The following is an 18254-nucleotide window of genomic DNA, read 5'->3' as shown; positions in this document are numbered from 1 at the left end:
AACTCTATCAATTTAAGACATTACACGAATTACTTATTTTCTGAATTGATCTTCTATAATAGCTATTGATGTATTAATTAGACATAGGTGTATTTATATTCTCGTTAAAATGATACAGTTTTAATTGTTTTAGCGCGTTATTTTAAGGGAAGTACCTAATATCAGCTGAGTTGACACCGTATTAATTCTATTTTGGTCACCAACAACCATTTGACATTTTGAGGTTACAGCCCGGTCGCGGTGTTAATTAGAGTTATTTTTCACATCACATGTAAGATGTTTCCGATACACAGACAATACAGAGTAACCTGATTCTATATATATGTATCAGGGTGTGTGAGAATGTCTGCACGCTATTATTATTTGATGTTACAAGTAGATTGTCCGATCAGTATCATGTCAAAATATCTGAAACCAGTTCGCGCGTATCCGCAGGTTCCATTAAAAGAGCTGAGGATAATGCGCGACTTTTTATGAATGATATGCAAATGTATTGTGTGGAAGCGACCGCGGCTAAAAATATTCGTCAGCGGCATCGTATTTCATCGCGGAGCGGCTCCGATGGGAAAGTCCGTTGTCGCAACAACAATAGACCGCGCCAATCCTACGACCGCGCCGGCCGCACAATAGAACGTTTTCCTCTGGCCACGCCTCGCGGACACAATGCCAACACGCCCAGTTTCACAACTACCGTCGAAATAAAGAAAATTTTCTTCACAAATACAAATGTAAGAGCGATTGTATCGACTTTTTAAACGCCCTCGTAGATCGGGCGCACTCCCACCTGGGCCGCATTGTGGTGTGCGAACCGTTTGCACAATGCTCGGCTGTTCACCGCGCCACGCACACTGCACCGCGCGGCACACTCAAAGACGCTCTCGGGGCGGGGCCTAGAGCGGGACGGAGCGTCGCCTAGCCGCCCGCGCCCGCCGAGCGAGAGAGAGCGTCTGGATACGCACACAATGTCGTCCGCTAGAGAAGGACGGCCTCACGCTTTTGTATAGATACCGCGCTGTTATTCCGCATAGACAATTGATTTTAAACGCAGTTCTAAATAGAAGATGGGCACCCGTTCGATCCTGGGATGTCCTCGTGTCTTCAAGACTGGTACGGTGCTATCAGAGGATGAGGTTCGTTTCTTATTTTCAGCGTGAGCTGCTGGAAGGACGGCATTGTTCGTAGGGCAGTGACATTAGGTCGGTGCGTCCTTGTCGCGCGGCGCGGGGCGGCGGTCATTGTAGCGCGCGCGTATTGTCGACGCGCTTCGATCTGGCAGCATTGTGTGTCGAGCGCGCGCGGTCGGTGGACGTGTCCCGCGTTCCGATAGCGAATACGATCGCGATCATCACGAACTATCACCGTTCTGTGTCGGACAATACTTTACGTTTTATTTTATTCCCTGTGAGTGATTTCGTTTCTGTGACTGTTGAGACTGGATTGTGAGGTAATAATGCCAAAGAATCGTTGTGATAGGACGATTTCACGTGTTTAATTTTAGTTTATTGTTAATTTTGTTTTGTCTATTTCGGTTTTGGTCGATGTTTTCTCTGATGTCTCAACAGGCGAGAGGAACAATGGTAACGCAAATGAAGGTAAATAATCATTTTATATTTTATGTCTAAGGATATTTCTTAAACTTAAGTAACATCATTTATTTCATAAGGTACTTAAGTACTACCTATTCTAATTTTAAGATGCTGTAAGTTATTTATAATTTTAAATATGTGTTATATTTTCATAACATTCTATTTTCAAATAATTAACGGTGAATTAAGTTTTTTGGAACAAAATACGTATTCGTTTCTTAAAATTTAAAATAAAAAAACCGTTGATAACTATAATAATAATAATTAAAATAAAAGATCCCAGGTTGACACAGTGATACTATCCCCGAACATCCTAGACAAAATATCATTAAATGTAATGTTTTATTAAATTATAATTTTAAATAATGCAACGTAGTAAGTAATTAAATCATTTGATATTATAAAATGTTTTCTGTTAATTCATTATTTTATAATGAAAAAAGCTTTTCATGAAGCGTATCGAAATTTCGACTATTAAACTGACAGTTTACATTTTAATATGAAGATAATATAAATATATGAACTAAGGAATCATTAAAATTAAAAAAAAACATCATAATTAAGGTACTTTTAGTAAAATATAAAATCCTAAAACAATGTTTTAATTAATACAACAACGCTTATATTATGTGTTTAGTAATATTTTTCTACTGGATTAGTTTCACGCGACGTTTTAAATTATAATAATAAAATCGACTAAAATTCAAAGCCCGTTAAATAGGTGTTATTAGTGAGTTACATTGCGTTACATCAAAATGATACTTCTAAATAGCCACTCGTTAATAATCACCTGTCGTATTAAAACCGAAATAAGAATGTAATAAATTACTAATCTCTGCTTTTCGTTACGGTTTTATATTTAACGCTTAGAAAGAGGTTTTACTTAACGGTTATAATTCGTAATAATAATTATTGTTATGTTATTAAGCATAGACATTATTTACGGTATTTATATTCTTAAATATGTAACGCTTGTATTATTTTGTGTTTTGCTAAAATGTAATAACCACTAATAATTAAATACATAAACCAACTTATTTGTCGGTTTGTTACGGTACAAATAAAAAGAACACTCGACGTATCTTTCAACACAATTCATATAGATATTTTAGCGTTAAAGAAATATAGGTTATGATCTTATTAGCAGGTCCACAGCTGTTCCTGAGAATAATGAATAAGATTGTCTCACAACAAATGGGACTTGAAATTTCTTTGAAAAGCCAATTTACCTCCGACACTGTATTTTCATTATAACAAGTTTAATTTTATTGGCGACAATTGTTAATGTGGACCCGCGGCGTTTCGGCTTTAAGAATAATGCATATTACGGTATTGAATCGAGTTGACGTTGAAATTACAGCGTTTAAAATTTTAAATTAAGCAGCTTTAAATTAAAGTAAAAGGATATATTTGGTAGCATATTTTTACCGTGCGTTGCTCGAACCATTGTGCGTTTTTAGTATGAATGTTTCGCAATGAAAACTTACGAAATACGTCGTTAAATTGCATATTGTTTACGATAGGATCTGTTTTGATATATTGAAGTAATTATATTTACATTGTGAGTTTTAAGCCTTTTTCTAAATACTAAAGGAGACGTAATTAATTGTTAACAATTCTCATAGTGATTATATTTGGTGTGATCACTCACCATTCTTGCCCATGCCTGTCCATCAAACTGAATTAGAGTATGATGGAATAAGCTCCAAGCATTACCATGACAGGAGGAGATGATTCCGCACAGGAGCACTTTCTTGCTGTCACTTTAAACGAGTATGAGTATGTAAGGTAGCTCTTTTTATAGAAACTGCTATTGTTACTGTGAAAACACTACCTTACACACATTTCAGTCGAAAATACTTGCCAGAGTAACTTTAATTATATTTGTATTCAACTCAACGGCGATCGCGATTTTTTTAATACTTTTGTTCCTACGAAATATAATTCAAATTATAGAACACATACCATAGGTACATAGCTGTGTACATAAATTGATTTATGCAGATATAGCATTGAGCTGTATCGAAAGCTTGGCTTTTAAATTCATGTGATAAAATTAAGCTTAATAATCAGACATCTTATTAGATCATGACACTCGTACTCATATTACACAGGTTGTAGTTTACGAATATCACTTCTTAACGATCCTAATATTAAAAAAATATAAATACAATTTGAATAAACTCCTATCTTAAAATTTAAAAGACAAATTGTTCATAAAACCAAGTAACCGATAACCCTTTCAATTATTTAAAATACTAATGACATCTAATTTTATTTATGTCACCATAAAACTACGTTTCGACTTGTCTATTCTGACAAATTTCTTTAAACAGCTAGTATGGTGCATCGTTTATAGATTTACATAATAATCATTTGGATTATTGACACTTAGAAGTTGTGATTATAAAATAAATCACTTATTAACATATTAAATACGTTATAACATTGGAAGTGTTTTCGATTTATTAAAACGGTCTGTGACAACTTTTTATGTATATACATAATAAATTATAAACAAGCTTAAAAAAACTAACTAACGTTTTTTTGTTGACGGTACGCCCACTGTTGCGTAATGTTTCATTTATAAAATTGGCGTAGATAAAACGTAGTGTTAAAATAGAAATAAAAAGATAAAATTTATTTAATTATCACAATAATAGTTCATATTCTAAATTCATAATGTAAACAACTAATTAATAATGATACATAAAACCATGCTTTTATTACTGCTACCGTTGTTCCGTGGTTTTATTAACATTATAAATTTAATTTTAATTCACTCTAAAGCAATGTTATTCAATTAAATAAAAAAATAAAAAACTTAACATTTATTCTTATAAATTGTAAAGATGTTTGGTAATTTTCCACAATCGAATCCCTAGTAATTTATGCAACATTCTCATTGGTTTATGAGTGGTTTAGTTTCTAAACGGTTAAAAACTAAAAGTATTAACTCGAAATTATTCATCCAGTATTTCATCTGAATTCCTTCATAATGAAGATTTATATATTTCTTTTGATATTAAAATACATCTCGACCATGTCATATTATTGATACAAAACAAATTTAATATAAATTTCAATTGTTTTTATAGGACCATTTTTCTTATTAACCAACAGGAAACTGTCTAGCATATTTATATTAAACAGTACCCGCAATGAAAACAGTCGTAAATCCAATCAAATATAAACCCTAGCGCGGACCGGATGCAATGGTTATTAAAGAAAAATTGTAACTATTTAACCAAACATATTACTAAATAGGTAACGTCAAAGATACGGTACGTAAACACGTAGAGATGTGGTAAGTTTTAATAACCGATTTATGGACTTTTAAAAAATCGATAGGATGTGGTGTAGCCTTAAAGATTGTGACGATTAAATTAAACATTGTGGTCGGTTATGGCGTTTTAAAAGAGTTTACGATTCATGGTTTAATGAAGTAGGTACGTGCTTCATTCAGGTTGACGACCGCTTATGAGAGTTTTAAGGAGTTATGCCATACGGAACATCCATAAAGTATTTAAGAGCTTTTTAATATATATGTGTTATAATGTCCATGTGTTTGCGACAGTTTTAATCTGATATCGGTACTGTATTTAGTGTTATTTAATGTAGTCTTCAGACGATCGAACATTAAAACTAAGTACTTTTAGATATTTTTATAATAAGTTTAATTTAAATCTATAGCTTTCAAATATTTTTACAACCATCAAATAAAAAGTACTATATCATTATATTAAAGAAAAACATTAAAATAAAGACCGACACATCATCAATTTATTTATTTAATATGTTTTACTCGATATTATATTTCGAAAATAATATGACTTAGGAACATCAACAAATTGAAAATTATTTCATTACCAATGTAGGTTTATGATGCCATCTTAAAATGTAACAAGTGTTTATAATATATCTACTTATTCGATTTCCGTTTGATTTTGTCGAGTTTATTTATTGAAATGTATAGCTATAAAATTTGTAAACGGAATGATGATTTTATTAGTTGCCAATTTGAGAGCCTTTGATTTCGTGTGTGGTAGAAATAGATTAGATGTTGCAAGTATGTCTGTTATTCTTCACTATTAAAAATGTGTGTCGTTATAGCTCACTAGTCAGAACGTGTGAATCTTAACTGGATATTTCTGGTTAAATCCTACGCTATGGATACTATTGAAACAGCATGGTGTAGAAAAATAAGGTCCGAAGGGACTACTGGTTAAAAAGAAAGGAAGCGCCGTAGTGGAAAATAAGAAATCTTCTTCACCTTTTTTCTTATCTATAACAAACCTACTTCAAATGTTTTTAGGAGATATAATGATTATTATATTATATGTTTTAATTTTAAACAAAAATGATTCTAAAAGCCTATAAAAAATACGTAGTGTACTCAGGATAAAACTAAAATATAATCGAAGTAAAAACACATTTTAATTTATTTAATCGAATTATCTAATGGGTATGAAATAGGGGGATTATTTAAATACAATAAATAAAATATAATAAAAGAATTGACTTAAGTAAATTTGCAAAGCAACACGACAAAACTAAATAGGTCGATCACGTAACGCGTTACCATTGTGAAATGTAATTCACGCAATCTTGCAGCGTTGTCGCCTCCCCGTCGATTTGCCCTCGCACTTTTTTTTTTAAATAATTCCCAACACGTATGAACACGACGCTTCTTTGTTCGTCCCATTCTGAATAACATGTGTACGCAATAGAAATAATATCCTTACGATTATGAATCGTATTTTTTCCAGATTTTAATAGTAAAATACCCACTGTGTGCATTAAAACTTTTTATTTACAATTGTTAATTTAAAATTCGAACTATTTATTTTAAACATAGAATACTTAAAAGGTAAAGTAACTTTTTTTTAAATATTATTCAATAACATTTCAACATGCAAACGAGGTTTATTCAGAATGTGTCCTGATTGGCCAATTATTGTCACGGTGCTCCCTTAATTCGATTTCACACCCCTTTTAAAAGTTTACACTCATTTTCATACTAAATAAACTCCATTGCGCAACAACAATGGGCAGCCCTTCGATTCGAATCCTTTATTATTTGTCGATCTCGAAGACAACGGTGTTCCGTTTCTTTCAATGATCGAGACTATAAGTACCGTCTGCAGAAAAAGTAGTAACGGTGCAAGTTATAGCATAGTAACGACGTTTGAATATTGTATTTGTACTGTATTTTACTACTTACTTATTATTATATGATTATTAAAATATTTTTGCCGCCAAGAATATTTTAAAGATGTAATTTTTTTAATCGTAAACTATACAACGATTGACTCATTTAAAAAAACCTAGTAAAGTAACATTCATTCAGCAATCAGGAACAGCATTAGGAAGTTTTCATACATATGTATGAAAATATAAAGTTTAAATTATATTTATATCAAAACATTTTCTTCATTAACTTTAAATTAACCATAAGAAATGTTATTGCATTACTTTTACTAACTATTAATAAATAACATTGAATCACAATAATATAATTGTATAATAATCATATTATACATATAATAAAATTGGAGTGTCTGTTTGTAATATTAAAATAGCCATTTATTACTCAATGCATATGTATGGAAACACGGTACACATACCAACAACATTTTTTACAATTTGACTGTCTGTTTGTTCCGGCTAATCTCTGGAACGGCTGGACCGATTTTGTCAGGACTTTCACTGGCATATAACTGATATAATAGGGAGTAACTTAGGCTACAATATATTTTTCGTTAAATTCAAACGCGTACAAGTAAGCACAGCTAATAAACGCGTTCGCTAGTGACTTGTCCCAAGGTCGTTAAAGGGTCCCGTAGGTGTACTCGGTTCTTTTAACCCCCCCATTGTTTGCCATTGAACCCTCGGATTTAGCACGTGTTTTATTGTGCAATTACAGGACAATCATTGTGGGGCCAGCCGAGTGAATGTTAAGGAAGCGCCATTGTGCTATAAAGAAAGACATCTAGAAAGTGACTTTGTAGGGAGAAGTGAGAGATTTGTTTACATATTGGTGTGTTTTAAATTTGGAACTGTAGCTTTGTGACTCTATATATATGGTATAGGTAGGCAGACTGCCAAATATGCCAAATAAAGTGGTTACTAGAAGGAATATGACTTATCCCTTACATCTTCAATGCATTACCAAACTTGGAAACTAAGACGTAACAACTCTTGTACCTTTAGTTACACTTACACACTCACCCTTTATACCGAAATACAGGATCGAGAAGTATTGCTTTTTACGATATCTGATGAGTGAGAGTGCCTACTAGGTGTTGCACAAATACCAAGTAAAATCCTTGTAAAAACGTAGAATCAACATAACTTCTCTCTCTTTTTCTGCCATCATGATTTTCCACACGAAAGAAGAAGACAGTATTACTTAACCAATGACACCCCAAAACTTTGAAAGTTACCTTTGTCTGCAAAGACTATTTCAACCAGACTACATATTGTCAAGTGCTCCAAGCATTGGTCTTCGAATCACCAATACCATTAAACAGGATTCCATTTAACAAAACCATTGTGATTAATCCAGTTACGTAATTATTCGAACGTTTACGAAACCTGCATAAAACGTGCCCTTTATGCTTGTCTCTGGATTGTGAAAATAAAGAATATCCTGTACCGATATACGAGTAGAGGAAACGTATTATAACACCTATACAATGAATACACGTGCTCCGTGCTCTGTGAGAAAAGGGTTCGTGATTCAGGTGCCGATCGATGTTTGAATTATTTGATTTGGTTATCGACTAGATGTTAGACAGAGATGGACAATGTTGTTGGTTTACTCTTGTGCTGTTTTATAAATGGGAAAGTAACCCTGCCCGTCTGTTTTTTCGTCTGTTGAATTTCAAGAAGATACTTTTTATGTCCAGTAGCTGACGATCAAATCTAAAGCGCTTGTGAAGTTGAAAAAACTAATTTGATGTTTTTGTTTTTAGAAGACCATAAAACATTATTTTGTTACCTTTTCTAATAAAAAATATTTTTGGATGATTTACTTTAGGTAAACTTGTGGTAAGTGGTCGTCGTTGCCCATAATACTGAGACAACGGGAAGTATAAATCACTCTTAAGCACTGTCAATACGACACCAACCATTGGATCTCCATCCCTAGTGGGTCACTCTTCAAACCGATGGTATGGACTACTATAAAATTAATTGGACAAATTTAAGTGGTAGATTTTAGCTATGAATTCGCTGAGAAAATCTATCAAATTGGGTTCGAGAAATGTTGCATAATATAGGAAGTTACACGAAAAGAGTTTCTAATCATAAATGGATTTTATTTTAAGATTAATATCAAACATGTCTGTTAGATTAATTTTTATGGAATTTACACTTTTTTTCGCGGAGAAGGTATCTTTATACTATTTTATAGTGTAGTGTGACAATTTCTATATACTTAAATGTAGGTAGGTATCACTTGGTGATATATTTGCAAGCCCGTCTGGGTAGGTACCTACTCATCAGATGTTCTATCTCCTAATAGGCATAGGTACTTATTATAGTTGTGTGTGTGCTTGTATAACTGCAGCCGCAAATAATTCAACGTCTTACATCTTGGTTTCCAAGGCTGGTAGTGCGTTGGTGATATGAGGAATGATTAATATATTACAGTACCAAGATCTATGGCCAGTACCAATTAACATCAGGTCTACTAAGTTCCGTACATATCAAGAGAGGTTATAATAAAATCAGCGGCAAAAAAATTGCCATAAAGATCCCGAATCGAAATTGAATATAATCCCATCCCGTGGGCTGATCCTTCATTCAACTAAAGGTGTATAATTCGATTATGTGTCGTTTTACTACCCTCAACAATTCTCTATTGTTGATAATCGACTTATCTTTAAGCAAGATATTTCAAGGTCAATCTTCGGATGCAAAAGGTTTTACCTTTGATATATGGGCATTATTTTGTTTTATTATGGAATGTTTCCGTATTCTTATTTTAAATTACAATTACATACTGAAAGGTATTAAGTAGCATTTCTTTTTTTTTCAAGATCTGCTTATTGTTTTGATCGTATAATACGAAAGTAACTCTGTCTCTCTATAACTATACTTTGATGAAACTCGGCTGAACTGAAACTAAAACCTACGACCGTTCGCGTGATAACTAGTATGGTATTATTATATTATCTTCTTTTAAAATAAATATCATAATTTCACCCAATGGTGGTCTATTATATGTAACATGAAGAATTAAATAGTAAGTATGGAATATTATTTTGGTAACGTCAATTTTCTTTAAATTGCTACTGCACTTACTTGACGTATATTATTATATATTACTTCTGTAACATGATATGGTTCATTTGAGGGTTCGGAATAGGCTCTAAAATATGGTATCAATTATTAGACTAATTGTGAAATATTTTAAGAATTATTTATTATGCATCAGTGTAAGTCATGAACATTTTCTTTATGATTTAGTAAACATAATTTTATTTTAACACATCGATAAAGGAATCAACTGTATCAGCTGTTTTCTTCAAATACACGTAGGTATATCTATTTTTTTCTATCTTTGTCAATCACTTCAAAAATACTGATTGTATAGGTATGAAGCTGTCCAATCGTCGCGGCATCCGTACATGGTTATAGGTTATTATTTTTTATTTCCACTGACCCTTCCCCTATTTGTCAGTCATTTAATGCCCAGCGAAGCGGGTGGATCACAGCCAGTACATATATAGAAGCATGGCTTCTATGTACTGATATTGTTGATGAAAAGAATGGCAAAGATTTGATGAAAATTTTGAATATGGAATCAAAAAACAATGTACAGCTTCAGAATTTTTGTTCAAATCGCTACATAGTATAAAACAAAGTCGCTTTCTCTGTCCCTACATCCCTATGTATGCTTAAATCTTTAAAACTACGCAATGGATTTTGATGCGTCTTATTTAATCGATGGAATGATTCGAGAGGAAGGGTTTTTGTATATAATACATGGATAATACAGTAAAGAAACACTGATAATTTTATAAGTTTCTAATGTGATCGTAAATAAATATAGTCTATAGTATATTTAGTATCAGCATTACATCCGTGCGAAGCTGAGGTCACTAGTTGTTAAACAAGTTGAAAGCGTGGAATTAAAAAAAAAAGCAGCCGAGTACATCACATCAGCTGATTCAGGAAGTCAACAACAAACGACTTTACTTTATTATTGTAACGTTTTCATAAAATTAACTATCGTAACCATCTTTATATATTTATAATAAAGAGTTTTACGAGTTCCTAAATCGAAATGACTATAAATATATATCATATTCACAGGATGCAGGACGAACGCGGCATTAGAACAATGTGTTATCTTTACTAAGAAATGTTTTATAGATGTTTTATTAACGCACACCAAAGATTTTTGATGATCTAAGTTTAGTCATCGTTGAGCTTATTTTTACTAGCAACACGCCCCGGCTTCGCACAGCAATGCTTATACTAAATATACTACAGAATTTGTTTAATTGTGACATCAAATTAGAAATGTCTAAAATTGACAGTGTTTTTACTATATTGTCCATGTATTATATACAAAAACCCTTCTTTTGAATCACTCTATCTATTAAAAAAAAACCTAATCAAAATCTGTTGCGTAATTTTAAAGATATAACCAGACTTAGGGACAGACAGCGGTAAGCGACTTTGTTTTATACTATGTAATGATAATGATATTTCATCGCCGATTTTATAAAATATTGACCAAAAATCTAAAGTGTAAGTAAATCAAACTTCAATTATTTTCGTATATTCTTTGTTCGTTCGTTTCTTATATAAGTCAGTGAAAAGTGATCCGTCATTACACTTGTATAATTATAAATATGTCTATTAATAATAGATTTACACAAATCAACAGCAACAGATGCACTGTTGTACGCATTAAAACCAAATTTTTTAAAGATTTTATAGTCAGTTATTATTTAATCTTTGTCAAGACCCCCAACTGTTATAATTAATCTATTCTAAATCAATCTAAATACTAAAGCAATATGTCAATCGGTGTTTGTTCCGACCGCCATTTTTCCAATTACAAACAAACAGACGTCGTGGCTGGGACATGTTTACTTCTAACTGTCGCTTATATACCACCAGAGTCTATAATTAAGGCAGAATCAGAATCTTTGTTTAGTTTCAAATCGGACATGTAGCCTAATTTAATGTTAGCGCCAAAATGTCTTATCCCATCATTACGATTGACAGATCTTTTTCACTAATTTAAATTTTTGTTTCAGGTAATTATTGTTCAATACACAAAGGAATTTTGTAAGTAAATTTGTTTATGTCCATTTCTAGTAGTTATGATCATAATAAATAAACAATTAGCAATATTATTTCTTATCGTTAACTAAGTCGTATTCGAGAACAGAGCTTAGTTCAAAATTAACAAGCTGAATGTATTCCAAAATCAAACCGCATTAATTAGACTCCATATTGAATTACGGATGGCGCCTTTCGGGCAAACATCACAAAGCCATTTTGTCTCTGGTCAAGTGTTACCAGACGTCTGCCCAGCCATAGACAATAATATCTTTGTAGCAACGGCTGGCCGCATAAAGGCCATTGTGGCCGAATCAATTAAACCATAATGTGGCCATTGTGAAATGTGCGCGTAACATTGTCTTAATGTATCTCACTCGTGTATCGTAAAATAATTTTTATAGTTCTATTTATGGCCGAACTGAATTTATTGGTCAGATAAGTTACAGTAGCTTTTCGGTTTAGAATTACTTATTCAGTTGCAGCGCTTGCACGATTTATCGGTTTCGCTTTGGCCGTAAAAAGCACAACGATAATGCTCCAGCCAATGACGTATTCGAGTTATTTTCGTAAATTACCTGACGTTCAATTAAGTGGAAAGTAAACAGCGGCTTAACGTCACCTGTTGATAGTGACATTACGGAAAGATCAATGCTATATCCAATTCCACTTGAACTGACTGTGGTGGACATCAAAGCCAGAGAAAAGTACATTGACTCCGTTTTAGAAATTAGAATCCAAAAACATGTATTATAATGGACGCTCGAGATATGAGAAACTTTGAAGAGGCAGTCATTATTGTGGAGTAACCTAAAACCGACACATGTGTCACATATCGTCCAGGATTGCGATGCCATATGTGAAATGAAAAAAAGACGAAAATCTGTTGTCACTACTCCCTAAGGTACGAACAATGCCGCTTTTAAATCGAGTGCAACGCGACGAATTAAATTGTACTCTAAATCGTCGTCGTTAAAATATTAAATCGAATGAACGTAATGGGAATTATGGACGATTTCACAGGAACACGTCTCGTTTAGAGACGATTTTTTGTACAACCTTCCGTAACCTTTAGCCTGTGACATGGATTGTGGATTAGGCATATTGTTGACCTTTTTGCTTCCATTTTAGTTGCACGTGGTTTTAATTTTTTGTTAAGAGACGTCGCAAAGGGTCTTTTGTTTTTATTGAAGATTGTACAAGAATTTGCATGTGTTTGTTGAAATAACATCAGTGAGGATGTCATTTGCGAATGTCAATTTATTTTCTCTTTAAATTCTTAGCTTGTCTACGTAGTCGCGGTTGGAGATAAAGAATTAGATTTATTGAACGGCGACGTTTTCTTGTTGTAATGTCAGCGGAAGTTCTAATATTGGAGTATCGCGTTCAGCCATGGAGGCCGTTGACAAAATTAATGTTTTATTATGAAACAATGAACAGAATGGTGTTTCTGATAAATAATGCGTTGCGGCTCGAGAGAAAGATATCCCGGGTAATAATGGCGACATCGGTCTACCGCTGACTGCCGAGATGTAAACTAAAACACGTGTTACTCAGCTAATAAATGACATTACGGACAATGCTTGAAAGGATTCCGACGATGATTTTAACACGAACATTTCCATTATCATAATTTAATGTCAGCAATTAATTTATACAAGTATGTACTACATCTTAATATGAATAGATTAAAATAGGACATTTAATCAGATAATTTAGTTACATAACTAAATGCAAGATTATTATTTTTTTTGTGACAAATTACGAGAAAAGTATCTCAAATTTGATTTAGAAAATGAGTTTCGAATTCGAAGTCAAATATAAAATGAACCAAATTCTAAGCTAATTGGGTGTGAAGCACTCGCGTGTTCTAGGAATCATACCCATATCGGAGAATGTCTCAGATTTATGGGCAAATCTCTAAGATGTGTTACGAATAAAAATAATAGAATTGTCGTGTCTAATAATATATCGGCCGTTTCCGTTCGGCTTTTAGTTTATTTTGGTTTAGACGCGAATATTATAACTCTCATTCACGAGAGCAAAGACCAAGATTTTAATATTAATTCTCGTACAATAAATGTTGATATTATTGCATACCGGATAATTAGCTTCTAGTTAATCTTTCATTACAATTTGCTATATTGTTCTGGTTTGTTGTAAATTTCGAATTAATCTGTTTATGCAATATATTATAAGCTAAATTATTAATATATACATATTTAATTATAATTTTTAATAATATAATGATCTATATATTTTATGTTATTATGGATTAAGATATGTGTTGCTACACTTAGTACCTCATTTATATCAATTTTAGAATTAAAAAAAGTTTTTTTAATTATTTTGTTTATGTATGAATTTATCATTTAGGTCATTTTCAATCTATAATAATTTCAAAATATTTGTCTGTTTTATACGAGTACTGTCACAAAGAGTACAATTTGAAAAAAAAAAATACAATATGAGATTCTTGTTTCGGGCTGAATAAATCATGCAGTAACAAGAGAAATGCCACCAGTGTCAGCTAAAAAGAAAAAAGTCTCTGATGTAAACGATAATTCATAAAAAACAATAACATCAAGTTATTTCTTCGACATTATTCGTCTGATTTCGTAATAGCGTTTTGTCTTGATTGATTATTATTAATTATTTAATCTCCTTTTTTTATTTTAAAATGTAATATGAATTATGAGAGATATGAATTACTGAAACTCGGCGACATCAGTAATCTCGACTATAAAAAATAGATGTATAGGTGTTTGAGGATTTGACCGACACTAGGTTCGCAAATTTAATCTTTCTTTAGTATAACTTAATATGTTTCAAATAATGGTTGACATTTCTTACGACGTCAATATGCATACGCAATGGTCATCACTTATCATCAATATACCCATTTGCCCGTACACCAATTAATGGTATATAAAAATACAACACAAAATGTTATTTGGTTTTTCTCGATACGTTTACACCAAATAACAATTACGTTCGTTTCAAATTAGTGGGTATTTATACCAGACCAATTTCTGGCTATACCTACTTAAGATATGCATATATATATATGATAAGTTTATCAATGCTATCGTAATATAGTCAGATTTGAAAGTGCTGCTTTAAAACGTCAGTTTCATCTGTGTGATTCTTGATAACTTTATGGAAACTAACGTATTTTATCGGCTTAGAAATTAACCAGTAGGCGTAATAAAAACTTCATCCTCTAAGAATATAGACACTTTCGCCACCGAAGCGAGATCCACTTCTGTTTTATTGTTGGAGCGATATTTTATGACTGGATTGTGTACAGATTTAGATTATAATGGCGCCTTCTCTCTTACAAAACATCGAAACGTTCGAAACAATTAATTTGTATTAAATTTCAACGATCAGTTATAGCTTGTATAATCCATGTAGAGCAGTAATTAAAAAACAAGAATTATTATCAAAGATTGCAGCTTCAAACATCACTCATCCATTCGATAATTCATCTTTTGGTCATTATGGAAGGAAAACATCACGAATAAACATTTAGGTACCGGATGAAAATCTGCCACAGATAGATTATGTGTGGGACTTATATTATTGTTTAAAAGCTTGTATATGAGATATCCATTCGATCACTAATATACATATTAAATCTATTGTAGGTATGTATATTTTGCGTATTGACATAATATATCTAACAATGAATATTTAAAGTTTTGCACGAATTTAACTGTAACGAGATATTCTCACTTCTAATAATATTTGTAAAGATCATAAAGTCCATAATCATATCGTATATGTATCGCATTATTTCGTAGGTACATTATGTGAAATCATCTTTAGTTTTGAAGTCGGACATGCGCACTTCATGAGTAGTATTCAATCACACGACTGTTCTGCTATCTTTGAGATTATAATGAAACTTTTATAGCTTCATTGCTTACGTTCCTAAAGAGAATCATTTTATTTCTTCATGAAATGAAATTGAAACGACTTAAGTAACATTGGTATTCAGTATTGTCTGAATCAATTACTATGATAATAACAAAAAGTACACGTCAGACGTCATACTGCCCTGCGTCTTAAGCTTCTGTTAGTCGTGGAAATAATTATAGTAGCGTTCTTGTATTATCTTATTCACACTTGAATATTATAAGCAAACAAATTTGACGTTCAGTCTATTCAAGTTCGCTTAAACACTAATTAATACCCGATCGTCTATTCAAACGCTCGTCTCGAAGTAATATTTATTAGGCATATATTTTATTAACAACTATTCAAGACGTTACGCGCAATTTATTTGACATCCATTATTAATTTACTGTCGTTAAAGAATCGAAACGAACGGGGACCAACTAAATATAATGACGATGTAGATTCCGAATAAAAAACTAATAAATAAGCTTCCACAACAATGACTATTGTGCTGCTGGTTGCAATCATTAGTATTGATGACGCAAATATTACAAATTTCAAAACAGACTATGAAAAAACATTAAGAGCCAATCAAGAGGCTGGGGCACACAATGTGTTGTCCATTAAAGAAGATGTATACAAGTCGTGTAGTGTAATAAAGGGGGGAGCGGACAAAGGTGGTAAGGAACGTAATGATTCGGAAGAGAGTGGATGTACAGTGTTGTGAATGTGAGGAACGAAGCATGAATGTTACAGGCGAGGCTCAATCGCAGCCGATCCTTTGTGTTGGACAATGTGAAACGGTCAAGGACTTGATTGCGATAACAAAGGGTGCGAGGCGTGGTAAAAAATTCCACCGCCGAATTCAAATTTTGATTTACGTTGATTTATTATTTCGAGATAACCTCAAATCTCACGAGAACAATATCGACTCGAGCGTAGAATTATGATGGAGGATGATTCAGAAATCATTCATATTTAAAAAAAAGGAAGTTACACATTCCCCATACAAATTTCGAGTCTGCAAACCAATATTCATACATTTGCAAGACATTGTAGTTCAGACTAAAATTAAGTGTTTCAATATCAATGCGAAATCTGCTTTGTATAAACCTGACTCACACGGTCGCTTAGAGCATTGAACGCGAGTTAGAAGCATCAAAGTGAGATCAACGTGAATAAAGGCATCGAGGCTGGACGAGGCAAAGGGGTAGCACAATGTCGGCGAGGTCCAAACAAAAACTGACAACACAATACAGAGTGGTCTAACAACAGTGGCCGCTCATAAATCAACCTCTGACAAAAGTAACAATGGTATTGAGGGTACCTTATAAGAGATCTTAGCATTGTGTTTATTCTTTGATGTTCACTAATAAAACCTTTGATTAATATCGTATAGACGGAACCAGTTGGTATGCAAATAATAGGTACAAAAGACGGAATTCCTCAGTAGTCGTAACACACGTGCTTGGGTGTGGACAAAGAGGCTAACGCTACATCTCACTCACTATTCTTTTGTTATATTTAATTCTTATAAGAATTCAACTAGTCGACATATTTCTTGTAAGCAACGATTTCTTCGTTGCTCGACCGTTTCTCGTCAGATTATTAGTAACATATGTAAAATCATGGAGTTTATTTGCGCATACATTTGGCAACTTGTTTTATTTATAAGTATTACAACAACCGATATATTGTTATGACTATTATGGATTATTCAAAAGATGAAAGACTAAAAAATATCCTACTAGAAAGAGACAGATACATTTATTTACCTCTCCTATTAGAAAGACATTACCTTAAAACTGCAAATCAGAATATATTTCTTCTTACATTGAAAGACTAAACGTCGATATTGGCAAAAATATATATGGAAAAAGCCTATTTGATAAGCGACCCAGACATAGCTATAATGTGTCTCAATTTAAACAATCTATGATATAGGTCAGACGGTATTCGATCGCTGACCTAAAGATAATATTAATTTTTTACGCCTGAACCGTTTTATTGTTTCCAATTCGGCAGCATTATCTATTGAATTGTGTCTGGTAATTTAGGTTACGTTGATAAATCCGGCAAACGTTATTTTATTTGGTTATATATTATATGAAGATACAGTTGCCACGTAACCCAATTTATGTAACAGACAATTCTTATGTTGCCGACATGGCCCAGTGGTTAGAACGCGTGCATGTTAACCGTTGGTTGCGAGTTCAAACTCAGGCAAGCACCGCTGAACATTCATGTGCTTAATTCGTGTTTATAATTCATCTCGTGCTCAGAGGCGAAGGAAAACATAGTGAGGAAACCTGCTTGTGGAGGTCCCGCGTTCGATTCTCGGCCGAGTCAATATTGAAAATTATAATTTTTTTGCTATGTTGTCTTGCGTCTGGGTGTTACCGTCATTCTGATTTTCCATAAAACAACTACCTTAGCTGCTTACATTTGGATCGGAGTAAT

The 18254-nt window shown here is 32.8% G+C and overlaps 1 protein-coding gene across 2 annotated transcripts in view; it reads left to right on the top strand.

Moving 5' to 3' along the window:
- LOC124537864 (transcription factor SOX-6) overlaps window positions 1–18254 on the top strand; it is a 298209-nt gene that overhangs the window by 187803 nt on the left and 92152 nt on the right. Inside the window, exon 1 of one of the 2 annotated variants that reach the window (XM_047114814.1) lies at window positions 1291–1592. The exons of the other annotated variant lie outside the window; for it this stretch is intronic. The gene's annotated coding sequence lies outside the window, so the exon portion shown is untranslated. Of the gene's footprint in view, window positions 1–1290; window positions 1593–18254 lie in introns of those variants that run through there. 2 annotated transcript variants of the gene reach the window in all.

This window comes from Vanessa cardui, chromosome 19, assembly GCF_905220365.1.
Source record: "Vanessa cardui chromosome 19, ilVanCard2.1, whole genome shotgun sequence".
Classification (NCBI taxonomy): Eukaryota; Metazoa; Arthropoda; class Insecta; order Lepidoptera; family Nymphalidae; genus Vanessa; species Vanessa cardui.
This window is presented reverse-complemented; position numbering and strand designations above follow the sequence as displayed.